This window comes from Mobula hypostoma, chromosome 14 (assembly GCF_963921235.1).
Source record: "Mobula hypostoma chromosome 14, sMobHyp1.1, whole genome shotgun sequence".
Classification (NCBI taxonomy): Eukaryota; Metazoa; Chordata; class Chondrichthyes; order Myliobatiformes; family Myliobatidae; genus Mobula; species Mobula hypostoma.
This window is the reverse complement of record NC_086110.1, coordinates 42,867,750-42,894,614: the sequence shown is the minus strand read 5'-3', so window position 1 is coordinate 42,894,614 and position 26,865 is coordinate 42,867,750.

Genomic DNA, 26,865 nt, shown 5'->3' with positions numbered 1-26,865 from the left:
ATTTTCCTTCCAAAATTGGTTGAAAATAAATTATATTTCCATTGTTGAACTTCAAAGGGAAGCAGGACATGTGAATAAACTACATCTCTGCATGCTCCATCTCCTTCATGCATGAGAACAACACAAAGAGAAACTGCTGCTTGAATTGTGCTGCAAAACAATTAATTTCCAATCATGTCTTGTGATCACTTTTATGTACTAAAACAATTATATAAAAAATTCTGTTTACATTTCTAGGTCTATCCACTTATAAGCATGTGAAAGGTTTTATTACTGACATAACATTGACACAGATCTAGACAGACTCTGTTATGTCTGTAAATAATCTGTTGTGAGCAAATATTCCAAATATATTACAAGGTAGTATGCATGTCAAATTTCAACAATAATGCCTGCTTTAAATATGTAGGAATAAGGGAAATTAATGGAAAAAAATTACAAAAGAAATAAAATTCTTGCCAAAGGAAAGAAAGAATGTAAAATAATCTTTGTTGCACTGCCTTTATCTTCCACTCCAATTCTTTTTCATAGTTTTGATATTTTCCTGTTGAAATAAATTCAAATACTTTTTGTTTGTATTACATTTATTTAATTTATTGCATTACCAATTTTAGTGCTTTCTCTATTCTCTTTTTCTCCATTTACCTTTCAACTTTCATCAGTAGACCAAAAGATTAGGAGCAGAATTAGGCCAGGTGGCCCATCGAGTCAGAATTCAGAGATTCATTTTCAGATCTGAATGAATTTGCCACAATCAGCGCTGACTTCATCAAGACCTGTGCAAATGAGTGTGTGCCTTGAAGAACATGCCAACGTACCCAAAACCAGAAGCTGGGATCTAGATCTGTCGCATTTAACATTGGTGATCCAGAACACTACACATAACCTAAGAAGGCCACTATGAGTGCAAAATGGCATTTCTGTATAAAGTTAGAGACACAATTGGAAGCATGACGGCCATGCAGGGTTTGTATGCCATTACTTCCTATAAGGCAAAAAACCTGATACAATAAATGGCAGTGATGCTTCACTCCTTGATGAATCTAACCCTTTTATACATGCTTTCAAAGGGTGAATAATACAACACGTGCTAATCTCTACAGCATCTGGTGACCGTGTAATCTCTGTCTTGGAGGCTGATGTCAGAATATCCTACAAGGGGGTGAATCCCTCAGATCCCAATGGTGTGCCTGGAAGGGTACTGAAAACCTATGATGACAAACTAGATGGAGTGTTCCGGAATATCTTTAACTTCTCATTGCAGCAGTCAGACATTCCGATCTGTTTGGTAAGGGCATCACTCATACCATTGCACAAGAATTCCTGCATGAGCTGCCTCAGTGGCGATCACCTGATAGCATTCACATCTATTGTCATTAACAGAATTAATTCCTGCCTGACCAAGGACATGGACCCTCTGCAATTTGCCCTTCTCCACAACAAGTCTACAGGTTCTCCACTTGGCTTTGGAGCACCTGGACAACAACAATACATACATTAGGCTGCTGTTAATTGATTACAGCACAGTGTTGAACATCATCATCCCCTCACTTCTAATCAGCAAGCGATTTTTTCCCCATTTAGAAAAATCCAATGGATATTTCCATTAACCTCTTCATTTCTCACCTAATGCACAATTCATAAGAACATAAAAACATAAGAAATAGGCACAGGAGTTGGTCACCTGGCCCGCCAAGCCTGATCCACCATTCTATAAGATCATGGCTAATCTGGATGTGGACTCAACTCTCCATTTGCCTTCCTTTTCCCCATAACCCTTATTTCTTCTGCAATGCAAAAATCTATCTACTTGTGACTTAAACAATGGAAAACAATCTTTCCTCATAACTCAGGTCCTCCAGACCTGGCACATCCTTGTAAATTTTTTCTGTTTTCTTTCAACCTTATTTACATCTTTCCTGTAGGTAGGAGACCAAAAATGCACACAATACTCCAAGTTAGTCCTCACCAAAATCTTATACAACTTCAATGTAACATCACAAATCCTGTACAGAATACTTTGAATTATGAAGACCAATGTGCCAGACGTTTTTTTTGCGTACACTTTCAATGAATTATGGACCTGTATTCTGCAGATGACCCGGCTGGTAGCGTAGTGGCATTAGTGCTGGACTTGGAGATGAAAGGTCCCGAGTTCGAATCCAGCAGGCTACCCTGCACGTTTTCCACCCATGCTGGGTTATGAACTGGTTATCTCTTTGGAAACTCACCTGGCAGAAGGCAAGGGCAAACCACTGCTGTAACTTGCCTCGTACGCGGTTCCCCACTACGTCAGCGAGGCATGGAGGGAAATCGTCCGCTAACCGGAGAAACTCCGGATGCGACATACCTTTCCTTTATTCTGTAGATCCATTTGTTCTAAAGCATTTCTCAGTGTCCTACTGTTCACTGTGTAAGACCTATCCTGGTCTGGATGGTCCTGCTGAAGTGCAACACCTCACACTTGTATGCATTAATTTCCACCTGCCATTTTTTCCAGCTGGTCCAGATCCCGCTGCAAGCTCCAGTAATCTTCCTCACTGTCCATTACACCCCTAGTTTTGGTGTCATCTGCAAATTTGTTGATCTAGTTAATCAAATTATCATCTAGATCATTGATATAGATGACAAACAACAATGGACCCAGCACTGATCCCTGTGGCATACCACAAGTCATGGGTCTCCAGTAAGAGAGGCAATCATCTCTCTGGCTTTTCCCACAAAGCCAGTCTAATCATATTCACTACCTTGTCTTAAATGCTGAGCAACTGAACCTTCTTGACCAATCTCCCATGTGGGACATTGTCAAATGCCTTGCTAAAGTCCACGTAGACAACAGCTACTGCCTTTCCTTCATAAACTTGCCTGTTAACTTCCTTGAAAAATTCTGTAGGACCATAAGAACATAAAACATAGGAGCAGAGTTAGGCCATTTTCCCCAACAAGTCTGCTCAACCATTCAATCACAGCTGATGCTTTCTCCCCTCCTCAGCCCCACTTCCTAGCCTTCTCCCTGTAATATTTGATACTGTGCTAGTCAAGAACCTATTAATCTCCACCTTAAATACACCCAGCGATCTGGCCTCCACAGCTGCCTTTGGTAACAAATTCCACAAATCCACTAAATTCTGGCTAAAGAAATTTCTCCACATCTGTTTTAAATCTCTCCTTCCTGAGGCAGTGTCATCTTGTCCTAGACTCCCCCACCACGGGAAACATTCTTTCCACATCTGCTCTGTCGAGACCTTTCAACATTTAAAAGGTTTCAATGACATCCCCCCCAGAGCCAACAAATGTTCCTCATATGATAACCCTTTCATTCACGGAAGTATCTTTGTGAACCTCCTCTGAAACCTCTCCAATGCCAGCACATCTTTTCTTAGATAAGGAAGCCGAAACTGTTCACAATACTCAAGGTGAGGCCTCGCCAGTGCCTTATAAAGGCTCAGCATCATATTTCTGCTCTTGTATTCTAGATCTCCTGAAATGACTGCTAACACTGCATTTGTTTTCCTCACCACTGACTCAACCTGCAAGTTAACCTAAAGGACTTCCAAGACACTTTGCATCTCAGATTTTTGGATTTTGTCCCCATTTAGAAAATAGTCTGCACATTTATTTCTACTATCAAAGTGCATGACCATGCATTTTCCAACATTGTATTTCATTTGCCACTTTCTTGCCCATTCTCCTAATCTAAGTCCTTCTGCAGCCTACCTGTTTCCTCAATACTACCTGCCCCTCCACCAATCTTTGTATCATCTGCAAAGCTGGCAACAAAGCCATCTATTCCATCATCTAAATCATTGATATAGAGCATGAAAAGAAACAGTCCCAACACAGACTCCTGCGGAATAACACTAGTCACTGGCACCTCCTCAAAGAATTCCAGCAGGTTTGTCAGGCAAGATTTTCCCTTAAGGAAACACGCCGACTTTGTCCTATCTTGTTTTGTGTCATCAAGTACTCCATAATTTCATCCTTAACAATTGACTCCATCTTTCCAAACACTGAGGTCAGGCTAACCGGTCTATAATTTTCTTTCTGATGCCTCCCTCCTTTCTAAAAGAGTGAAGTGACATTTGCAGTATTCAAGTCCTCTGGAATCATGCCAGAATCTTTCTTAAACAGTGGAACAACATTAGCTATCCTCCAGTCCCCTGGTACCTCACCAGTTGAAAGGGATAATTTAAATATCTCTGCTAGGGCCCCTACAACTTCTGCACTCACCTCCCATAGGGTCTGAGGGAGCTGCTTATCACCTCCTGGGGATTTATTCACCCTAATTTGCCTCAGCACAGTAAACACCTCGTCCTCTGTAATCTGTTCGGGTCCATGAAGTCGATGCTGGTTTGCCTCACATCTATGGACTCTGTGTCCACTTCCTGAGTAAATGCAGATGCAGAAGTTCATTTAAGATCTGCATGGATTACCATTCTGATCTTCCAGAGGACCACTTTTGTCCCTTGCAATCCTTTAGTTCTTAACATATCTGTAGAATCCCCAAGGATTCTCCTTCCCCTTGTCTGCTAGGGCAACCTCATGCCTTCTTTTAGCCCTCCTGATTTCTTTCTTAAATGTTCTCATACATTTCTTATACTCCTCAAGTACCTTATTTGTTCCCATCTGCCTATATCTGCTATGCACCTCCTTTTTTCTCTTAAACAGAGCCTCAGCTTCTCTTGAAAACCAAGGTTCTCTAAACCTGTTATTTTTACCATTTATTCTGACAAACACATACCAGCTTTGTACTCTCAAGATTTCACAATTGAAGGCCTCCCACTTTCCAGGTACACCTTTGCCAGAAAACAGCCTGTCCCAATCCACACTTGCCAGATCCTTTCTGATACCATCAAAGTTGGTCTCTCTCCAATTTAGAATCTCAACCCGCAGAGCAGACCTACCTTTCGCCATGTTTACTTTGAAAGTAATTTTATAAAGTATTTTCTTAATTTTATGTTTCAGTAAGATCCCCTATCATTTTTCTGAATTCCAGCAAGCACGGTTGCTGGGGACTCAATTTCTCCTCATTGGTTAATGTCCTCAATTATTAACCTCTTATCTTGATGTCAAGGGCAGCCATTCTCATCATATCTCTGGAATTTCACTCTTTGATCATGTTTAGATCCAGCTGTGGTAAGATCTGAAGCCACACATCCCCATTTTTAGTTTCTTTCTGCTTCAAATGTTGATTCTCACCTCCATTTTCCATTTGGGTTTCAATAGAGTCCTTTCAATTATGCTACAGATTATTTATAAAATTTGTATAGATTTGTCAGCAATTTTAAACACAGATTTATTCCTTAACTTTTTATCATCTATGTAGTACCTTTGATATTTTACAATATTTTCTTTTGATGGCAGTTAAAAAGCAATCAGTTAAATCACCTGGAAAATATTTTCTAACCACAGTAAATATAGTAATTTTTGAAGTAAATATTGTTCTTGATTTAGGAATTACTTCATTCTGTAACGTTGACTGAAGCTTGAAAGTAAAGGAATGCCAAATTTGTCTGAAGAAACAAAGCACTGAAAGGTACCTTTCCCTAAAGTTCCCCTCTTAATCTTTCACTTTACTTCTCCTGCTGGATTTCCAAGCTCTAAGACATACGAATTTTTTCATCAGAGATTTACAGGAAGATATTGTTTCATGCTCGGCATTGTTGCCTGTTGCCTGCTGCAACTCCAACGGTGCCCTTAGGCCAGCAGCAGAGTCATCAGCCAGGGAACACCACTTGTTAATGCTTTGCTCCCTTAGCCCTGGTCCATCTCCTGGTGGAGGAGCAGTGGCAGGGATGTCTTATGTTTGTGATTGGAATAAAGATGATGTAGCCGCTTCTAACCCCTTTTCGGAGGGTTAGACTTTGCAACTTCTAATTCTAATGATAGAGAGTCAGGGAACACCACTGGTACATGAAGCATCTTTACTCTCTGAAGCCAGTATTTTTCCGATGATCTGCCTTTGGGAAAAATGGAATATGTCCAGATTTCAAAATATTTCTTTCCAGGAAAATGAAAAGAGAAGGGCTTAGAGAACTATAAAGAATGAGGCAAAAATAATATTGATCCATTAATTTATATTTGAATATATGAATCCAAGAAATGTGGGCTTTATAGGTTGAACAAGTTTTAAATTGACCATCTGGGCTGTTTTCTTGAATCACTTCAGTCCTTGATTCACAAAGCTGTGTTCCAGGGTTTTGACCCTGCGACCATACGGTAATGGTAACATTTTTCCAAGGGGTGTTGTGTGGCCTAGAGGACAATTTCCTTGTGGTGGTAATCCTAGGATTTTGCTGCTCTTGTTCTGCCTGCCAGTAGAGGTTGGGATTGAAGAATGCTATCTAAGAGCTGCCGCAGTAAATGGTGAGAGCTGCAGTGGAGGAATGAGTGACTGGTTGTGGATGGTGTGCCTGTTAAGCGGTCAGGTATCAGTCTTCTTGAGTGTTGCTGAAGCTGCAGTCATCCAGCCACGTGAGTATTCAGTCACAATCCTGACTTGAGCTCTGCAGACCATGGACAGGCTTTGGAGTGTTAGGAGTGGATTACTCGTCACAGGATTCCTCGCCTCTGACCTGCTCTCGCAACCACATTATGGTTAATTCAGTTCAGTTTCTGGTCAATGGTAACCCTTAGGAAACAGAGTAGGGCATTTAGTGATAGAAATAACAAAGAAATTCAGGCATTTTCTCTTGTTGAGCTTTACCATTGTCTGGCTTGTGCAGGATGCACATTATCTAACAGGCTTGGATATTATCCAGTTCTTGGTGCATTTACATGTAGACTACTTCATTATCCAAGGAGTTGCAGCAGTGCAGAATACCATGCAGTCACCAGTGAACAACCCTATTTCTGATGGAAGATCATTGATGAAAGATGTTTGGGCAAGGGCAGAGGTCCTGTGGCTGAGGTGACACCACAATAATCCAGGTTAGGCTCATTCTTTATAGTTCTCTAATCCTAGCTCCTTGATGCCTTCCTCAAATTCTGCCTTGCTGTCTCAGGGCAGTTACTCCCACCTCACTTCCGGATTCAGCTTGCTTGTCCGAGTTTGGACCAAAGTTGTAATGAGGTCCGGAGCAAAGGATTTGTAGTGGATCTCAAACTGAATTTCTATGAGCATATTGTTGCTAAACAAGTGCTGCTTGATAGCACTATGATTATCCCTTTCATTGCCTTGCTGATCTGTTCTGTTTCGTGTGGACATTCACCACAAAATTCCTCAGCACCAGCATCACCACGATCACACCCATCATGGAGCAGTTCATTGATAATGACCCTGACGGGGAGCGAAGCAACAAGGCCAAGAGAGGTGTTCGCGACACGATTCTCTGGTACCGAGAACTGCTTCCTGAGAGGAAACTTAAGAAAAGGCAGTCAGATCTTGACGGCTACTTGAAGAAGAAGACAAAGTTAGAGGAGGACCCACAGCCTGGCCCCTCCTCTGAGATGTAACCACCGCCCGCTTCCCTCCACTGCTGTTGCTATGTGTTGCTGCTCCAGTGATGTACACGTTGGGCCTATTTGCGTGTTTGTCACTGCCTCAATTACTGTGTATACATAAAATAATATATCATACACCTCAGGTTTGATTCTTTTTATCTGGCAACATATCTGTTTATGTAATGTTATCACGACCCTGCATAGCACTGATTTACATAGTGGTCCACCACCCAGGAATGCATCCTGAGCATTAACCGAGGTCTGAGTGTATTTAAATCATCCTTAGTGACAGAAGAGGTACCAGACGATTGAAGGATAGCCAGTATTCTTCCGCTGTTTAAAAATGGCTCTAAACAGAAACCAGGACGTTATAGGCTGTTGAGCCTGACATCAGTTGTGGGGAAGTTATTGGAAGGTATTCTAAGGGACTGGATATATAAGAATTTAGATGAACGTGGACTGATTAAGGATATTCAGCATGGATTTGTGCTTGGTAGGTCATGTATAACCAATCTTAAAAGAGTTTTTTTGAGGAAGTGGATGTTGCCTGCATGGAGTTTAGCAAGGCATTTGACAAGGTACCACATGGGAGGTTGGTCGAAAGTGTTCAGCCACTTGGCATTCAAGATGAGGTAGTAAATTGGATTAGATATTGGTTTTGTGGGAGAAGCTAAAGAATGGTAGCAGATGGTTGAAGCCTGTGACTAGTGGTGTGCAGCAGGGATCGGTGCTGGGTCCTTTGTTGTTCGTTATCCATATCAACGATCTGGATCATCAAATTTGCGGATAGCACCAAGATTGGGGTTGTAGAGCACAGTGAGGAAGGCTATCATGGCTTGCAGAGGGATCTGCATCAGCTGGGCAAATGGGCTGAAAAGTGGCAGCTGGAATTTAATGCAGACAAGTGTGAGGTTTTGCACTTTGGTAGAACCAACGAGGGTAGGTCTTACATAGTGAACGGAAGGACACTGAGGGGTGTAGTAGAGCAAAGGGATCTGAGGAGACAGGTTCATAATTCATTGAAAGTGTCATCACAGGTAAAAGGGTTGTACAGAAAGCTTTTGGCACATTGGTCTTCATAAATCAATGTGTTGAGTGAAGAAGATGTGATGTTATGTTGAAGACGTATAAGACGTTGATGAGGCCTAATGTGGAGTATTGTGTGCAGTTTCGGTCACCTGCCTACAGGAAAGATATAAACAAGGTTGATAGAGTATAAAGAAAATTTACAAGGATGTTGCTGGGTCTGGAAGACCTGAGTTATAAGGAAAGATTAAATAGGTTAGGACTTCGTTCCTTAGAACATAGAAGATTGAGAGGAGATTTGATTGAGGTATACAAAATTAAGAGGGGTATAAACAGGGTTAATGCAAGCAGTCTTTTTTCTTTAAGTTTGGGTGGGACTACACCAGAGGTCATGGGTTAGGGGTGAAAAGTGAAAAGTTTAAGGGTAACATGAGGAGAAACTTCTTCAATCAAAGGCTGGTGAGAATGTGGAATGAGCTACCAGCACAAGTGGTGCATGCGAGCTCCATTTCAATGGTTAAGGGAAGTTAGGGTGGGTATATAGATGGTAGGGGTATGGAGGGCTATGGCACTCGTACAGGTCGATGGGAGTAGCTAGCTTAAATGTTTTGGCATGGACTAGATGGGCCAAAGGGCATGTTTCCGTGCTGTATTTGTCTATGACTCTATGACTTCAACAGATATCTCAGTTGCTGGAAGTTAACAACAAAACCAGAGACATGATATGATACTATATTCAACAACTAAGGGAGGATGATTTCTTCAGCCAGATACTTTGTTGTCTGCCACAAAAGAAGATTTGAATAGAATGTGTTCATTTTGATGGAACAGTCTCTCAATCTGGAAAACAAGGGAGGGGCAGGAACTTGTCATTGTTCTCCAAATTAATGACATAGCTAACATTGGCCATAATATTCTGAGAATAATTTGCAGTTAGGTGTCACAATGGCAGGGCATTGGGAGCAAGGGTGGACCCAAATGCAAGACACATCTTGTGAGGTTAATTAAATTTAGCTTATTGTTTGATATCAGGAGAGCTAGGCAGGAGCAGGAGTAGCGAACTGGACAAGGACTGAGGACTACGACTAGGCTGGGACTAGGGGTCTGGGCTAGGACTTGGAATCGGCTCCCAGAACTAGAGGAGACATGAAGAGGCTAGGGTATGGACTCTGAGTACCTGGGTCTTGCGTCAGGCTCGGACCCCAGAACCAGGCAAGGACATGACATGGGCTAGGGAGAGGAGGAACATGGGAACACAGAGCCTCGGTCTTGGGGAGCAGATACATGAAACCATGGACACATACACAGAACACAGAGTCGGGACCCCTCCTTGGGTACAGGACATAGGGCCGGGACTCACACACAGAACAGAGAGCCGGGACCCCTCCTTGGGTACAGGACATAGGGCTGGGACTCGCACACAGAACAGAGAGCCGGGACCCCTCCTTGGGTACAGGACATAGGGCCGGGACTCATGACCCTCCACGGGGTAACGGCAAGACGCCCTGACTTACTCCACGGAGGCGAGGACAAGACAAGACAAGACACGACTCCCCGCAGGGCAACGGCAAGATGGGCTGACTTACCCCACGGAGGCGAGGACAGGACAAGACAAGACATGACTCCCCGCAGGGCAATGGCAAGACGGCCTGACTTACCCACGGAGGCAAGGACAGGACAAGACAAGACCAACACGAATGGACACCAGACAGTACCTATCTAGCTCCGGTGATGGAACTAGACCGAAGTGCAGGCAGGGGCTGCAGACGACGGCTAGAGGCGAGAGGGGCAGAGAAAGGTTTCAGACAAGGGGGTAGGACAGGAATCACAGACCGCCAGGGCCAGGACATGACTCAGAACTGGGAAGCCGCCAGGACCAGGACTTGACATGGTACTTGAACGCCACCAGGGCCAGGACTTGACATGGTACTTGAATGCCGCCAAGGCCAAGACTTGACATGGTACTTGAACGCTGCCAGGACCAGGACTTGACTTGGAACCCTCGGGTAGTGGCAAGCTCTGGACTCGGCCTGGGAACAGAAGACAGCGGTTCTTGATTCCCTCCAGCGGGTTAACTTACGGACCCACCTTGATGAGGAAACTTTGCAGGCTCACTTCGGCGAGGTAACTGGACTGGGTTGCTCCGGTGAGGAAGGGAGAATTACCGGCACTCGCTTCGGCAGAGACTAGGCTTGCTCCGGCCAGATGATATCGGCACACCGTACCTTTGGTGACTTTGCAGACTTTGCAGACGCTCCCGCACCGAACGGCTGAAAGCCGGAGACTATAAACTACCGAGTGTTAATTGCCTCTAATCACCAAAGTCGAGGGACACAGGAAAACAGGGAATCAACGGTCCGGATCGTAACATAAACAAGCTAAATTTAAAGGGACACCGATCCGGACCATGACATTAGGATCCTGCCAGAATGCTCCTTCTGGTTTTGTCTGTTTTTATATTCTCAAAGCACAATCATTTGGCATCTAGGTGTAAACCTCAGACACTTTATCCCACTGTATCATACTGTGCTCAGATTTCAAAGTCAAGTAGCAGCCTAATAGCAGTGCAGGAACCAAAAGCACTTTTCTGTGATGTAGTACTGGACAGATAAAGCAGGCTTGTGGCCTACTGTAAGATCAATATCTCCACTTAAGTTTTTGTCCCTATCAATAAGTTGACCTTCTCACCCATATTTTTGTCAGTCCTCTTGATATTCAAACAGATTTAACTTCACCATTCATACCCAACCTTTGAAGTGCATGCTTTTTCTTTTTCACTCTAACATAATTTCAGGAATGTCAGATCAGTGTATCGGCATAATTGTCAATGTTTCTACTTTGTGTCCTTGGCTGTACAGGCCAGCATGCTTGGAATACTGCAGATGATAACCTTTGCCAGTGTTTTCAAAGACTAATTATTCCTTTGAAAACTCCAATTGCAAATGACTCAGCCCAATTATTCTTTTGCAGCCAATAAATCATACTATCTGATTTATTTGTAATTCTTACCCTTTTGGCTGCTCCATGAGAGACAGAGATAACATGGGATTAACTGAGTATGCTCACATGAAGATAAATAAAAAATGTTCATCATGTATAATTAGGTGCATATTTTGTTGCTTTGTTGTGCAGCATCAATTCCAGGCTCTTTCAAAATAATTTATAAAGGTGATGTAACTTGGTAATTGTTTTCCCAAGTATTTGATAATATAAGCTTTTTAAAAATATTATATGCTGGTAATCCATTACTAAATCAGTTCAGTTGCATTATACCTTCAAATTATTCTTAAAAGTTGATATACTTTAAGTATAATCTTTATCAAACTACTGGAATTCATCTGCTGAATATTCAGGATCCCTGAAAGCATAGCCACAGGTGAACAGGGTGGTGATAAGGGCTTTTTAGCACACTTGCCTTCAGTAGTCAGGGCATTAAGTATAAAAGTTGAAAGGTCATGGTGTAGTTGTTCAAGACGCTTTTGAGGTCACTCCTGAAGTTTTGTGTTCTGGTTTTAGTCATCCTGCTGGAGGAAAGATATTGTTAAAAGACTACAGAAAATATTCACAGAAACGTTGCCAGGTCTTGAGGGATTGACTTACAGGGAGATGTTGGAATGGTTAGAACATTTTTTCCTTGGAGCATGGGAGACTAAAGGCAGATATTATCGAGGTGTATAAAACCATGAGGGGCACGTTAGGGTGAATGCAATTTGACTTTTTCACAAGACTAGGGAATCAAAAACAAGAGGGCATGGCCTTAAGGTGAGAGACAAAGGATGTAAAGGAACTTTAGGGGCAGCCTATTTACACAAAGGGTGGTGTGAGTGTGGTTTGCATTTCCAGAGGAAGTGGTTGAGGCAGGCACATGGATAGGAAAGGATTGTGGACATTCTTTTCCAAAATAGGCCCGTTTCAACCATGTAGAAGACAAGCTCAGGAGGATAAATGTCCTTTTTGATTATGGTTTTCAGTATTGGACCCGGCTGGTGGCGTAGTGGCATCAGTGCCGGACTTTGGGACGAAAGGTCCCGAGTTCGAATCCAACTGCTCCCCTGCACACTTTCCATCCGTGCTGGGTTACGAGCTGGTGATCTCTTTGGAAACTCACCTGGCAGAAGGCAATGCCAACCACTGCTGTAACTTGCCTTGTACGCAGTTCCCCACTACGTCAGTATTGCAGGGAAATCCTGGGCTGCCTTGCTGTCCACACTAGTTGCTTCACCAGAGACACATATGCCACTGCGCTGTTTAAATCTATCAAATCAGCCTTTACTGGCTTTGAATGTTACCAGTGTATCTTCTTCTTCTTGAATATGATTAACACTGCTTCTGGCTTTTTCCATTATTATCAGCTGTCTTAGGGGCGTGTTTTATTGTATTCGGTCATCCACCCATATATTTCGTTTATTTTCCATTTTTTCAAGCAAATGTCGCAGTGAACGAGTCAACTTAATTGATGATAACTTTGAGGTCATTGTCGTAGCTTTTATCGTGTCTGCATTTTTTATAATTGTTCTGATCGTCGATGTAGCCAATTTCAAAGAGGGGCCAACATCAACCTGACGCTCTCCAGTTTCCAAACAGCATATCACTTGCAGTTTCACATCCATGCTAATGATTTTCCTAGACATCTTACACATACTACCCTCATTGGAAGTTATAGGCCACTTTCCAGACATTATGGGTGAAAAAAATAGAGTAAGTTGGCAAGGGAGCAAGAATGGGGGAGGCAGAGTGTGAACTAATATGTGATTGGCTGGGAAAGGCTCAGAGCTTATGTAATGCACTCTCATTGGCTGATTGAATGTTTACTGTAATGGCAGCCGCTCTTGTGAAGTTTGAAGTGTCACTTAGAATGAATTTTTGTCATTTAAAAAAATTCAATAAAGAATTGAATAAACACATTGTAACGAATCGGGGCTATGTGGGGTCTGAGCATATCTCTGCCAGGGCCCCAGCAAGTCCTATTATGTCCGAGGGAACACCTTGTCAGTCTCTGGGGATTTATCTACCCTGATTTGCCTCAGGATAGCTACACCTCCTCTTCCGTAATCTGTACAGGGTCCATGAAGTTGATGCTGCTTTGCCTCACCTCTATAGACTCTGTGTCTGTCTTCTGAGTACATGCAGACGCAAAAAAAAACTATTGAAGATTTCCCCATCTCTTTTGGATTACCATTCTGGTCTTCAAGAGGACTAACTTTGTCCCTTGCAATCCTTTCGCTATTAACATATCTGTAGAATCCCTTAGGATTCTCCTTCCCCTTGTCTGCTAGGGCAACCTCATGCCTTCTTTTAGCCCTCCTGATTTCTTTCTTAAGTGTTCTCTTGCATTTTTATACTCCATAAGTACCTCATTTTTTCCTACCTGCCTATATTTCCAAAACACCTCCTTTTTTTCTTAATCAGGCCTCAATATCTCTTAAAAACCAAGGTTCCCTCTTATCTTTACCTTTTATTCCGATGGGCACCTACAAGCTTTGCAATCCAAAATTTCACTTTTGAAGGCCTCCACCTACCAAGTATACCTTTGCCAGGACACCTACACTTGCCAAATCCTGATAACCATCAAGGTTGTCCTTACTCTAATTTAGAATCCCAGCTCGTGGATCAGACCTATCTTTTTGAATATTTACTTTCATGAACACATTTGACAAACTCTATCCCATCCAGTCCTTCTACAGTATGGGGTTCCCAGTCAATTTGTAGAAAGTTAAAATCATCTACTATAACAACCTTTTGTTTCTTGCAGCAGTCTGTGATCTTTTTGGAAATTTGTTCCTCTAAATCCGCAGGATTGCTGGGTGGTCTGTAATATGGCCCCATTAACATGGTCATACCTTTCTTATTTCTCAGTTCCACCCATTACGCCTCACTAGACAAGTTCTCCAGTCTCCCCTGACAGAACACTCCCATGATATTTTCCCTGACTAGTAATGCCACCCCTTCTCCTTTAATCCCCCACCTTTAATCTCTCCCAATCTGTGACACCTGAAACAATGGAATCCCGGAATAATGAGCTGCCAGTCCTGCTCTTCCTGCAACCAAGTCTCAATAATGGTTACAATATCATAAATTTGATCCATGCCCTGAGCTCATCCGCCTTTCTTATGATACTTCTTGCGTTGAAATATATAGAGCTCAGGACATGTTGCACCATGCTCAACCTTTTGATACCTAACCGTCTGAGGTCTTATCAACATCTGTCTCCACAACCTCTCCAATACCTGTTCTGGCACTCAGGCATCCATCCCCCTGCAACTCTAGTTTAAACCCCACCATGCGGCATTAGCAAAACTTCGTGCTAGAATGTTGGTCTCCTTTCAGTTCAGATGTAAATCATCCCTTCTGTACAGGTCCCACCTTTCCTGGAGGAGAGCCCAATGATCCAAAAATCTTATGCCCTCCCTCCTACACCAACTCCTTAGCCATGTGTTAAACTGTATAATCTTCCTAGTTCTGTCCTCAGAAACATGTGACGAGAGAAGGAACCCTGAGATCACAATTCTGGAGGTCTTAGCACCTAACTCAACCTCTCACTTGTCCTACCCATGTCAGCCTCTAGCTGTTCACCTTTGTACCCGAGAATGCTGAGGACTCGATCCAAGATGTCCCAGCCCCTGGGAGGATATATACCATCCAGGAATTTTGTTCTTGCCCACAAAACATCCTAACTAATGAATCTCCTATCACCACAGTTCACTACAGCAGCCTCCTTCCCTTCTGAGTCACCGAGCCAGACTCAGTTCAGAAGGTTCATTTATTATCAAGGTAAGCAACACTGAACGCTTCAATTCTCAGGGTAGCCATGAAACCAAGAAAGAAAAGAAAGGCAGCATGATCAGCAACCCCCAAATCCCATCTCCCCGCAAAAAAACTAATAAAAACGGGTCAGAGACATTAACCCCAAAATCCCTCCTCCCACACAAAAAATGAGCAAAACGGAACAGGCACATTGACCCCAAAAACACCCTCCCCACACAAAAGAAGAATAAAAACAGACCAGGCACATTGACCTCCAAATCCTCCTCCTACCTCAAAAAAAATCAAGATCGAGCAAAAAACACAGTATAGAAAAACTGTAAGACAGAACAATAGAGTCCATAGTCCAAAGTCCATATTCAAAATGCAGAAAAAACCTGGACAATGCTCTCTGGGTCCGGATGTGGCAGTAGGCCTTTCCTTCTCCAGTACAGAGCAACCGATCAAAAGACAGGCAGCCAGCGCTCACGCTCTGCACTCACTTTGATGCTTCAATCTCCCTCATCGCTATGATCAGCAAACAATGGGAGCTTTAATCGGTGAAATGGAGCCAAACATCTATTACAACCCCATCCTACAGCCTGCCTGCTATGAGATTCGCTCACTCATGGAATCCTCTCTGAGACTGCAGAGTGCTAGAACACCCAAACGATCTCCAAACTTCCGCACTCGCCTTGATGTTTCAATCACCCTCATTGCTTTAGTCGTCAAAATGGGGTCAAACATTGGCTCACATACCATCCTGCAGCCTTCTTGCCACGAGCTTCACTCATATTGTCTCTGTCTCCCAAAATCCTCTTGGAGACTGCAGAGTGCTGAAGCACCCAAACCGTCTCCAGGCAGCAAAACACAGGCTCCAACAGTGCCAGAATCGCACTCAAGACAAGAAATGAACATAAAATACATAAAAGAAGTGAAAAATATGGTTTCATGATCTATCCAGAAGATGTAGACCAAAGGAGCATTGTATGCAGGCGCCATCTCTGTGCCAGAGACCTAATCACTGTGACTTTCCTCTGCTAGGTCATTCTACACTACCCCCCACCCCCAACACGATCCAAAGTGGTACTTCTGTTGTTGAAGGGGATGGCCACGGGGGTACTCTGCAGTGACTCCTTAAATCCTTTCCCCTTTCTGACTGTCACCCAGTCTGCACCTTGGGTGTAACTACCTTTCTTTATGTCGTATCTATCACCCCCTCAGCCTCCCAAATGATCCAGAATTTATTCATTTCTAGCTCCAACTCCTCAACGCAGATCGTTAGAAGCTGCAGATGGATGCACTTGTCGTAACTGGAGTCATCAGAGACACTGGAGGTCTCCCTGTCTTCTCACATCCCACAAGAGGATCATTCAACTACCCTGTTGAACAGTTGAATATTTAACTATTCAACATCATTGATATTGATTTAATGATTATGCTTTGCATTCTCTTTTCCTCTAGAGAAGTTAAAAGTTCAAGTCCTTTCTAGAATGGACTGGTGTGTGTGATGCTGTTTCAACCATTTCTTTTGACACTACCCTTCATGTGTCAGAGGTCGCATAAACCAGGACAAATGACATGACACAGCAGCTCACCCAACCACCCACCACCTGCTCCCTTGGCTTTGCGTGGCCCTGATCGGGGAGGCTAAGCAGGTGCTACATCTTGCCCAAGGGTGGCCTGCAGACAAGCAGAGGGAAGGAGTGCGTTACACCTCCTTTGGTAGAGATATATCTCCAACCTGCCAACTGAGTTTCCAAACACAAGGTTGAACAAACTTGCATTAGAAGTGCAGTGAAGTTACTGGGATGTGGACTGTCAGTCCACAAGAATAATTTGAAGCCTCCAGTTGCCTATTACTTTAATTCTCACTCCTACTCCCATGCTGATCTCTCCATTTTTGATCTCCTACCCTGTTCCAATGAAAGTCAATGTAACCTCAAGGAATATCACCTCACTTTATTTGCTGGCACACTGCAAACTTTGGCTTCAATATTGAAGTTAACAATTGAGGTAACTAGACTCTCCTGTTTCTGTCCCTTTCCACCGATGCTACTTGATCTCCTGAGTAATGACATCATCTTATTTATTAAGAATCCTGCAACTGGTATGCTTAGTATTTCTCAGTTCCATACTCTTTCTATTGTCTCAACCTCTAGAGCAAGTTTTCTTTCTCATTTTTCCAGTTTGAAGAAGGTTCATTAACTTTTAACTATTAACTATTTCCTCCACCATTTATAATGATGAACATGTTGAGTGCCCTTTGCATTTTCTACTGGTTGAACAGTTGGGATGTCTCCTGTATGGCTATATGACCAAATGCATCTTTTTTCTGTCTAAGCTGTTGCGTCATCAACCTTATTGTAAATGATTTATGCATCCATGCTTTTAGCTTTAACTTTAACTATTCTTCCCTGAGGGTACATTTGTCAATAATATATTATTACCTTTAAGTTCTGTTCCATCCTGAAGTATTCTGTTATTAATATAAATCACACCATGGCTCAGCAGCCCAAATATAATTCAAGAGTACTTCTCTTAAATTTAGCTACAGTACTTCAAAGTGCTCCCTTTCCCACCCCACCACCAATTCCTATGTCATTTATTCAAAATAAATCCAACTATTCTAGTTACTTGATTTCCCAGAGCACAACTTCCAAATCTGGTTATATAAAGTATTTTTCAAGGGTTCCACTTCCTTTAGGTCCAGTATGATGGAATCTAATTATTTTGATGTTTTCAAACGCACATTCAACTTTCTAATCTGCAAGTACTTGAGTCCAAGGTACGCCACTTAAGTAACATTTCAGAAGTAATTAACAGTGAGGCTCTGTGTTTTAAGTTCATTTCATTTCTTTCAACAGGATCTTATTCTGGACACTATTTATACTGTTGGTCACATAACAAATGGATATTCACCTCCCCCTCTTTTTTTTATTCTGGGATTATATCTATCTAAAAAATTAGGATTAGTTTATAAAACTCTCAAAATAACCAGGGTTCAGTTGTATGCAATGGTTAAAAAGACATCTGCAAGGGAGGTAAGGAAGCTACAATCAGTGAGGTTAATGGTTTTAAACCATTATCTTCAGACAAACTTGGATTCAGAAGGCAAGTAACATCTCGTTTAAAATAGGCATGAGATAGATGAAATATGCCATCTAGATTGGCATAAAATATGATTGCTATCAATACTCAATATTAATATACTAGCAACTGGTGAAAAATAGTTAATTAGAAAGGCATTCATTTAACCTGTGATACAATCCATATTTTTGAGCTGTTTTACCAAATATTTTAGACATATTGCCAAACAGAAAATAACGCACCATTCCCTAAACAGTAAATCATGCCAGGGAAGCCTCGGGCACTTTGTGTGGACACTATCTCAGATAATTACTTCAGTCAAAGTTTTTAAAGGCAATAGAGGAAGCATTTGCAATTTTTTCACCATTTGTAATATCCTTATAAAGACAAGTCATTCTGAGTATTTTTCTAATATGGTTAAAGTAGAAAGAATATTATTTTCAATTCAAAAATTAAATAATCAAGTACACATATTTCAGTATACATTAACTATGTCTCGATAGCCCAAAAGATGTTTAAGTAACGACACAAGTCTCCCAACAAAACAAAACAAACAACAGGAATTCTGCAGATGCTGGAAATTCAAGCAACACACATCAAAGTTGCTGGTGAACGTAGCAGGCCAGGCAGCATCTCTAGGAAGAGGCGCAGTCGACGTTTCAGGCCGAGACCCTTTGTCAGTCCTGACGAAGCAACTTTGATGTGTGTTGCAACAAAACAAAAGATAGGTGACATCCGGTTAAATATTTGTTTAATGCATTTACAGTGAGCATGCATTACCATCTCTTTAAGCAGTAAAACTGGAAACATAAAAGTTATGTAAGAATACAGAGGATTCTAGTTAACTGGTTCACATTGGGACCAATATATTTTGGCCCAATTAAACGGCTGCCCCAAAGCAAAGCTATGTATTTAAATGAAATACCGAACAAATTAAAAGACTAACAATACTAATACAATACCATAAAACTGTAGTTCCTAATAGCTATCTATGGAGGAATTCATCCACAGTAGACACTACCGTGTTCTTTTGATATACTGCAGATGACATCAAGATTGGGGATGTGGTGAACAGTGAGGAAGACTATCAAAGCTTGCAGTGGGATCTGGACCAGCTAGAAAAGTGGGCTTAAAAATGTTAGATGGAAGTTAATGCAGGCAAGTGGACTAGCAAGTGCAGGTTTTACACAGTGAAGGGTAGGTCACTGAAGGGTGCTGGAGAACAGAGGGATCTGGGAATGCAGATCCATAATTTGTTAATGTGCTTTTGGCACATTAAGCTTCATAAATCAAAGTACTGAATACAGGAGATGGGATAATATTTTGAAGACATTGGTGAGGCCTAATTTGGAGTATTGTGTGCATTTTTGTTCACCTATATACAGGAAAGATGTAAATAAGGTTGAAAGGGTACAGAAAAAAAATTACAAGGATGTTGTCAGGACTGGAGGATCAGAGTTATAAGGAAAGATTGAATAGGTTAGGACTTTATTCCTTGGTACGTAGAAGATTGAGGAGAGATTTGATAGAAGTATACAAGATTATGAAGGGTATAGATAGGGTAAATGCAAGCAGGCTTTCTCCACTGAGGTTGGGTGGGATTAAGGGGAACGTGAGGGGAAACTTCTTCACACAGAAGGTTGTGAGAGTGTATAACAATTCCATTGTTTAAGAGAAATTTGGATAGGTACATGAATGGAAGGGGTATGGAAAGTTATGGTCCTGGTGCAGGTCGAAGGAAGTAGGCAGTTTAAATGGTTCGGCATGGACCAGATGGGCCAAAGGGCCTGTTTCTGTGCTGTACTTTTCCATTACTCTATGACTGTGAACACATCAGTGTAGACACGTAGTGCAGATAACGGAGTGTCTTCATACAATGCAATTGACGATTGCATCCTCCAAATCTTCATTTTCATTGTAACATTCGAGATAATTGTTAATACCTTCAAGTTCTTTGTAGTTCCTACCTTGAAGTAGTGAAGTTGTTTCATTTTCACTCCCAACTGTTTCTGACATCTCCAAGCCTGAATGCTTGAAACTGTAGTGAATAAAACAGCTCTGAAATGTCTTACTGCTTATTACTTGCCAACTATGAGTTCCAAAAAAACACTGATTTTTTTGAACATAACCAAAGCCATTTAAAATCTTTCACCCTGCCCTCAAGTTTACCTGGTCCATTTCCAACACCTCCCTCCCCTTTCTAGATCTTTCTGTCTCTGTCTCTGGAGACAGCTTATCCACTGATGTCTACTATAAGCCTACTGACTCTCACAGCTATCTGGACTATTCCTCTTCTTACCCTGTCTCTTGCAAAAACGCCATCCCCTTCTTGCAATTCCTCCGTCTCCGCCGCATCTGCTCGCAGGATGAGGCTTTTCATTCTAGGACGAGGGAAGTGTCTTCCTTTTTTAAAGAAAGGGGCTTCCCTTCCTCCACTATCAACTCTGCTCTTAAACGCATCTCCCCCATTTCACGTACATTTGCTCTCACTCCATCCTCCCGCCACCCCACTAGGAATAGGGTTCCCCTGGTCCTCACCTACCACCCCACCAGCCTCCGGGTCCAACATATTATTCTCCGTAACTTCCGCCACCTCCAACGGGATCCCACCACTAAGCACATCTTTCCCTCCCCCCACTCTGCATTCCGCAGGGATCGCTCCCTGCGCGACTCCCTTGTCCATTCGTCCCCCCCATCCCTCCCCACTGATCTCCCTCCTGGCACTTATCCGTGTAAGCGGAACAAGTGCTACACATGCCCTTACACTTCCTCCCTTACCACCATTCAAGGCCCCAAACAGTTCTTCCAGGTGAGGCAACACTTCACCTGTGAGTCGACTGGGGTGATATACTGCGTCCGGTGCTCCCGATGTGGCCTTTTATATATTGGCGAGACCCGACGCAGACTGGGAGACCGCTTTGCTGAACATCTACGCTCTGTCCGCCAGAGAAAGCAGGATCTCCCAGTGGCCACACATTTTAATTCCACATCCCATTCCCATTCTGACATGTCTATCCACGGCCTCCTCTACTGTAAAGATGAAGCCACACTCAGGTTGGAGGAACAACACCTTATATTCCATCTGGGTAGCCTCCAACCTGATGGCATGAACATCGACTTCTCTAACTTCCGCTAAGGCCCTACCTCCTCCTCCTACCCCATCTGTTACTTATTTTTATGCACACATTCTTTCTCTCACTCTCCTTTTTCTCCCTCTGTCCCTCTGAATATACCTCTTGCCCATCCTCTGGGTTCCCTCCCCCCTCCTTGTCTTTCTTCCCGGACTTCCTGTCCCATGATCCTCTCGTATCCCTTTTGCCTATCACCTGTCCAGTTCTTGGCTCCATCCCTCCCCCTCCTGTCTTCTCCTATCATTTTGGATCTCCCCCTCCCCCTCCAACTTTCAAATCCCTTACTCACTCTTCCTTCAGTTAGTCCTGATGAAGGGTCTCGGCCTGAAACGTCGACTGCACCTCTTCCTAGAGATGCTGCCTGGCCTGCTGCGTTCACCAGCAACTTTGATGTGTGTTGCTTGAATTTCCAGCATCTGCAGAATTCCTGTTGTTTCCATTTAAAATCTATTTGCTTGAAGCACGATTTAGTGCTTAGCGGCCACACAAGTGCACGCGACTAATTGGGCATTCGTCTCTTGACCGGACTAAGTGGCATAGTGTCCCAAATAAATGAAGAGAATCTCGACTATTTTTTCCCAATTCATTTTTGTTCTTTAAGAGTTGCCCCAAATAAGCGGTTGCCCCGATTAACTGATGGCCCAACGAACTGGAATGCACTGTATTTGCATTTCAAATCCGATGACATTTTCACTCATCATTTTATCTTAATCTTACAAAACCAAGATATTACAGATGCTGGATTAGGAAGTGCTGTATGCTAGACAGCTGCTACAGAAACAATTACAATTTTCACCTAAAGAACTTGCATTGTAACTAAATTCTGATAAAAAGTCATTGAGACTGAAAATGAGTGGTTTCTCTATCCATTGATGGACCTTAGTCTGGTATTAACTTTTGCCATTTTAATTTCTTCCTTCATGTGACGGAGCATTTCTTTTACCCTCGTAATGCAAAAGTAACTCATTTCCATGTTAAATGATGTTATTATGTGAGATAAAATGCATTACATACAAGTATCAAGTGTTTTAGATTTTCACCAAATCTTTTTCTGCTCAGACTAAGGCCTCATTTAAGATTGTTTATGTAAAATGGAGCAGAGTTCAACCAATTGACAGTCATATCATTACTGTTTGCCAAGTCATGTCATTGTTGCCTGCCAAACATCTTGACATTCATTAACACTAAGGACAAATTCATAAGTCAGTACAAATAGAAAGTATATATAACAAGTAGCAATCAGTATGAGGATGTACTTAATTATTGCTGTTAAATGGTGTTATCTCCTTCCTGATCTGGAAAATATGATTTTGAAATCGTAAGGCCTTAGACTTGTACAGTACAGGATTCTGAGATTGTGAATCTGAACGTAAACTGACACTATTTTATTCATTATCCATGGCTGTGAAGATTGAATGGCAATTGGGACATGTTAGTAGAAATGTAAGTAATAATCCATCTAAGCATGAAAGAATCGTCAATACTTAAGACCTGTAAACACGTCTGATAGAAAACATAGAGGTAGAAATATATGCTTAATTACGCCTCTGAAATATGTGATATCATAATGGTCGTAATAATGGCAAAACAATTAGTATTTGCCACCATTACAGTTATTACTCAGTCCAATTGAAAGCAACTTCTTGTTTGGTATTAACAATCCAATGTGCCTTCACAGGGTGCAGCAGTTGTTTGCTTCTCAAGCAAAAGAAAGCTAAAATCATTGAACTGATATGAATTTAAATATTTTATTGACCATACTGTAAAAAATACTTAATTATCCATTACAGTGAATTTTAAAGAAATTAGCTTTATTTGTCACATGTACATCATAGCATTGAAACAGACAGTGAAATTCACCATTTTATATCAAATCAAATCAGCAAGGATTGTACTGGGCAGCCTGCAAGTGTCACCACTGTTCTGGCACTTCCATAGCATGTAAACAATTCACTAAACCTAACCATGTATCTTTGGGATATGAGTGGAAACCAGGGTACCCAGAGGGAGAATGTAACGAATTCCTCACAGACAGAGATGTTGGTTTGCTTCTCCTTCCAGTGAACTGGGAGGATTTTCTGGAGCTGGCATTGGTAGTGACATACCACAGCCTTGGGACGCCTCATATAGCTAAGCCAGATTGCAAAAGCACGTTAGAGGGCAAGGACCAGTGCTGCGTGGTGAACCATGAGTGCTGTGCCATGTCGGAAGTCTTAATCTTTCAAATATCTTTTAACTCAGTTGATCAAAGTCTTTACCAGTGCATTAAAGCAGGGGCTGAAGTTCATCATCAATTTCATCCTTCACTAATAGGTGGCTCCCAGTTTATGGGGGTGGTCCACATGTTCCAGGGTTTCAAAGTACAGTACATCGAATATTGCAGAGCACAGCACAGGAACTGGTTCTTTGCCTGACCTAATTAACCCAATGACACCTAATCCCTTCTGCCCGCATGTGATTCACATCCCTCCATGCTCTGCCATGTTCATGTGACTACCTAATAGCCTCTTAAACATCTCCATCAATAACGCTCCCACCAACACAGCTGGCGATGCAGTCAAGGCACCCACCACTGTCGGTGTAAAATGTTTTCCCCCACACATGTCATTTGAACTTCTCCCCTCTCACCTTAGTGCTTGCCCTCTAGTATTAGATGTTTTTTATCTGGTAAAATGTAATGTTTTGTCAGAAGACACAATGATATGATGGAGATAGCATGACTGTTGTGACTGCAGAGGATCTCCCTTGTTGTCTGCCATGATGGAAAGTCAATTTGGAGCTCTTCTAAACAATTTCCTCTCACGTGGATTCCATGTGACGCCAGAGCAACTCTAATAAAATACATGGTGTGGCATATACCAGAGCATCCGACTCCATCAATGCTGAAGAGCTATGGAAAAGTCCTCTCAAATTTGGCTGCTCACAGAAACCACTCTACAATTGTTTCATGATGGCATGTATGCCAAGATATTACACCACACGACCTTAAGACATACAAAAGGAGCAGAATTGGGCCATTTAGTTCATTGAGTCTGCTCCACCATTCCATCATGGCTGATTTATTATGGCTCTTAACCCCATCCTCCTGTCTTCTCTACTTTAAATATACACAATAACCTGGTCTCCACAGCAATAAATTCCACAGAATCAACACCCTCTGGCTAAAGAAATTCCTTCTCATCTTTGTTCTAAAGGGACATCACTCAATTCTGAGTCTGAGTCCTCTCATCCTGGACTCTATTGATGATAGGAAACATTCCCTCCACAGACACTGTATCCAGGCCTTTCTACATTCAATAGGTTTCAATGAGAACCACCCCGCCCCCCATTCCTCTAAACTTGAGCAAGGATAGGACCAGAGCCATCAAACACTCCTCATATGTTAACCTTTTCATTCTTGTGAACCTCCTCTGGACACTTTCCAAAGCTAGCACATCTTTTACTAAATAAGGGCCCAAAACAGCTCATAATACTCAAGTGTCGTCTGACCAATGCTTTATAAAGCCCCAGCATTACAAACTGTCTTATATATCTTAGTCCTCTCAAAATGAATGCTATCATAATATTTGCCTTCCTTACCACTGACTCTAACTGTAAATTAACCTCTTGCACCTCTAAATTATGCATTTTTTCTCAGTTTAGAAAATAGTCTATGCCTTTATTCGTTCTACCATGTGCATGACCATACACTTCCCCACACTATATTCCATCTGTAATTTCTTTGCTCATTCTCCTAATCTGTTTTAAGTCCTTCTGCAGACTCCCTGCTTCCTCAACACTACCTGCCCCTCCACCTATCCTTGTATTATCTGCAAACTTGGCCACAGAGCCATGAATTCCATCAGCCACATCACTGACAATATAATGTGAAAAAGAACAGCCTCAACACCAGTCCCTGCGGAACACTACTTATCACCGACAGCCAACCAGAAAAGGTCCACTTTATTCCCACTCTTTGCCTCATGCCAGTCAGCCAATCTTCTATCCATGCTTGTATCCTTTCTATATACCATGGGCTCTTATATGATGTAATGTTGAGACTTTATCAAGCACTGGTGAGACCTCATTTGGAGTATTGTGAGCAGGTTTTGGCCCCTTATCCTAGAAAGGATGTGCTGAAACTGGAGGTTCATGAAAGTGATTCCAGGATTGAATGGCTTGTCATATGAAAAGCGTCTGATGGCTCTGGGCCTGTATTCACTAGAATTTAGAAGAATGAGGGGTGACCTCATTGAAACCTATCGAATGGTGAAAAGCCTTGATATACTGGATGTGGAGAGGACATTTCCTATGGTAGGAGAGTCTAGGACCAGAGGACACTGCTTCAGAATAGAGGGGTATCCTTGTAGAACGGAGATGAGGAGGAGTTTCTTTAGCCAGTGTGGTGAATCTGTGGAATTCTTTGCCACAGGCAGCTGTGGAGGCCAAGTCTTTGTTTCTATTTAAGGAAGAGGTTGATAGATTCTTGATTGGTCAGGGCATGAAGGGTAATGGGGAGAAGGCAGGAGATTGGGGCCGAGAAGAAAATTGGATCAGCCATGATGAAATGACAGAGCAGACTTGATGGGCCAAATGGCCTAATTCTGCTCCTATATCTTATGGTTTTATGGTCTTATCTTGTTTAGCAGCCTCATGTGAGGCACTTTGTCAAAGACCTTCTGAAAACATTCATTGACTGTCCTTTGTCTACCATGACTGTTATTTCCTTAATGAATTCCAACAGGTTTGTCAGGCAAGATTTCCCTCTTAAGGAAACTACTAGTCAAGAGGACAGATACTGTGTTTACACTTTCTGAGGAAACTGAGCTGTGCAAGGCTCCCTGTCCGCATTCAAATAACTTTCTATAGGAGCAGCGTTGAGAGTATCCTGTCTGGCTGCATCATTGTGTGGTGTAGAAAGCATCAGACCGCAAGATCCTAGAGAGGGTAATAAAAACTGCCAAGAGGATCACTGGGGTCTCCCTCCCCTGATTCATGACATTTACTGGGAGCTTTGCAGATGAAGGGCCTAAAGCATAGTTGAGGATCCCTACCACCTCTCCCACAGTCTCTTTAATCCACTACCGTCAGGAAAGGGGTATAGGAGCATCTGGGCTATGACTGCCAGACGGGGTAACAGCTTCCTTCCTCAGGCTGTGACACATCTTCAATCTTTCATTGCTGCAATCAAAGGTTCCCACCTGCTTCAACCTTACCAGTGCCCAAGAAGAGCAGGGAGAGCTGTCTCAGTGACCTCCACCCAGTTGCACTCACATCTGCTGTGATGAAGTGCTTTGCAAGGTAGGTGATGACTAGAATCAACTCCTGCCTAGGCAAGGACCTGGATCCACTGCAGTATGCCGATTGCCACAGTACAGGCAATCTCATGGTCTCTCCACCCAGCCTTGGATCACCTATGCCCGGCTTGTTGATTAAAGGTCAGCGTTCAACACAA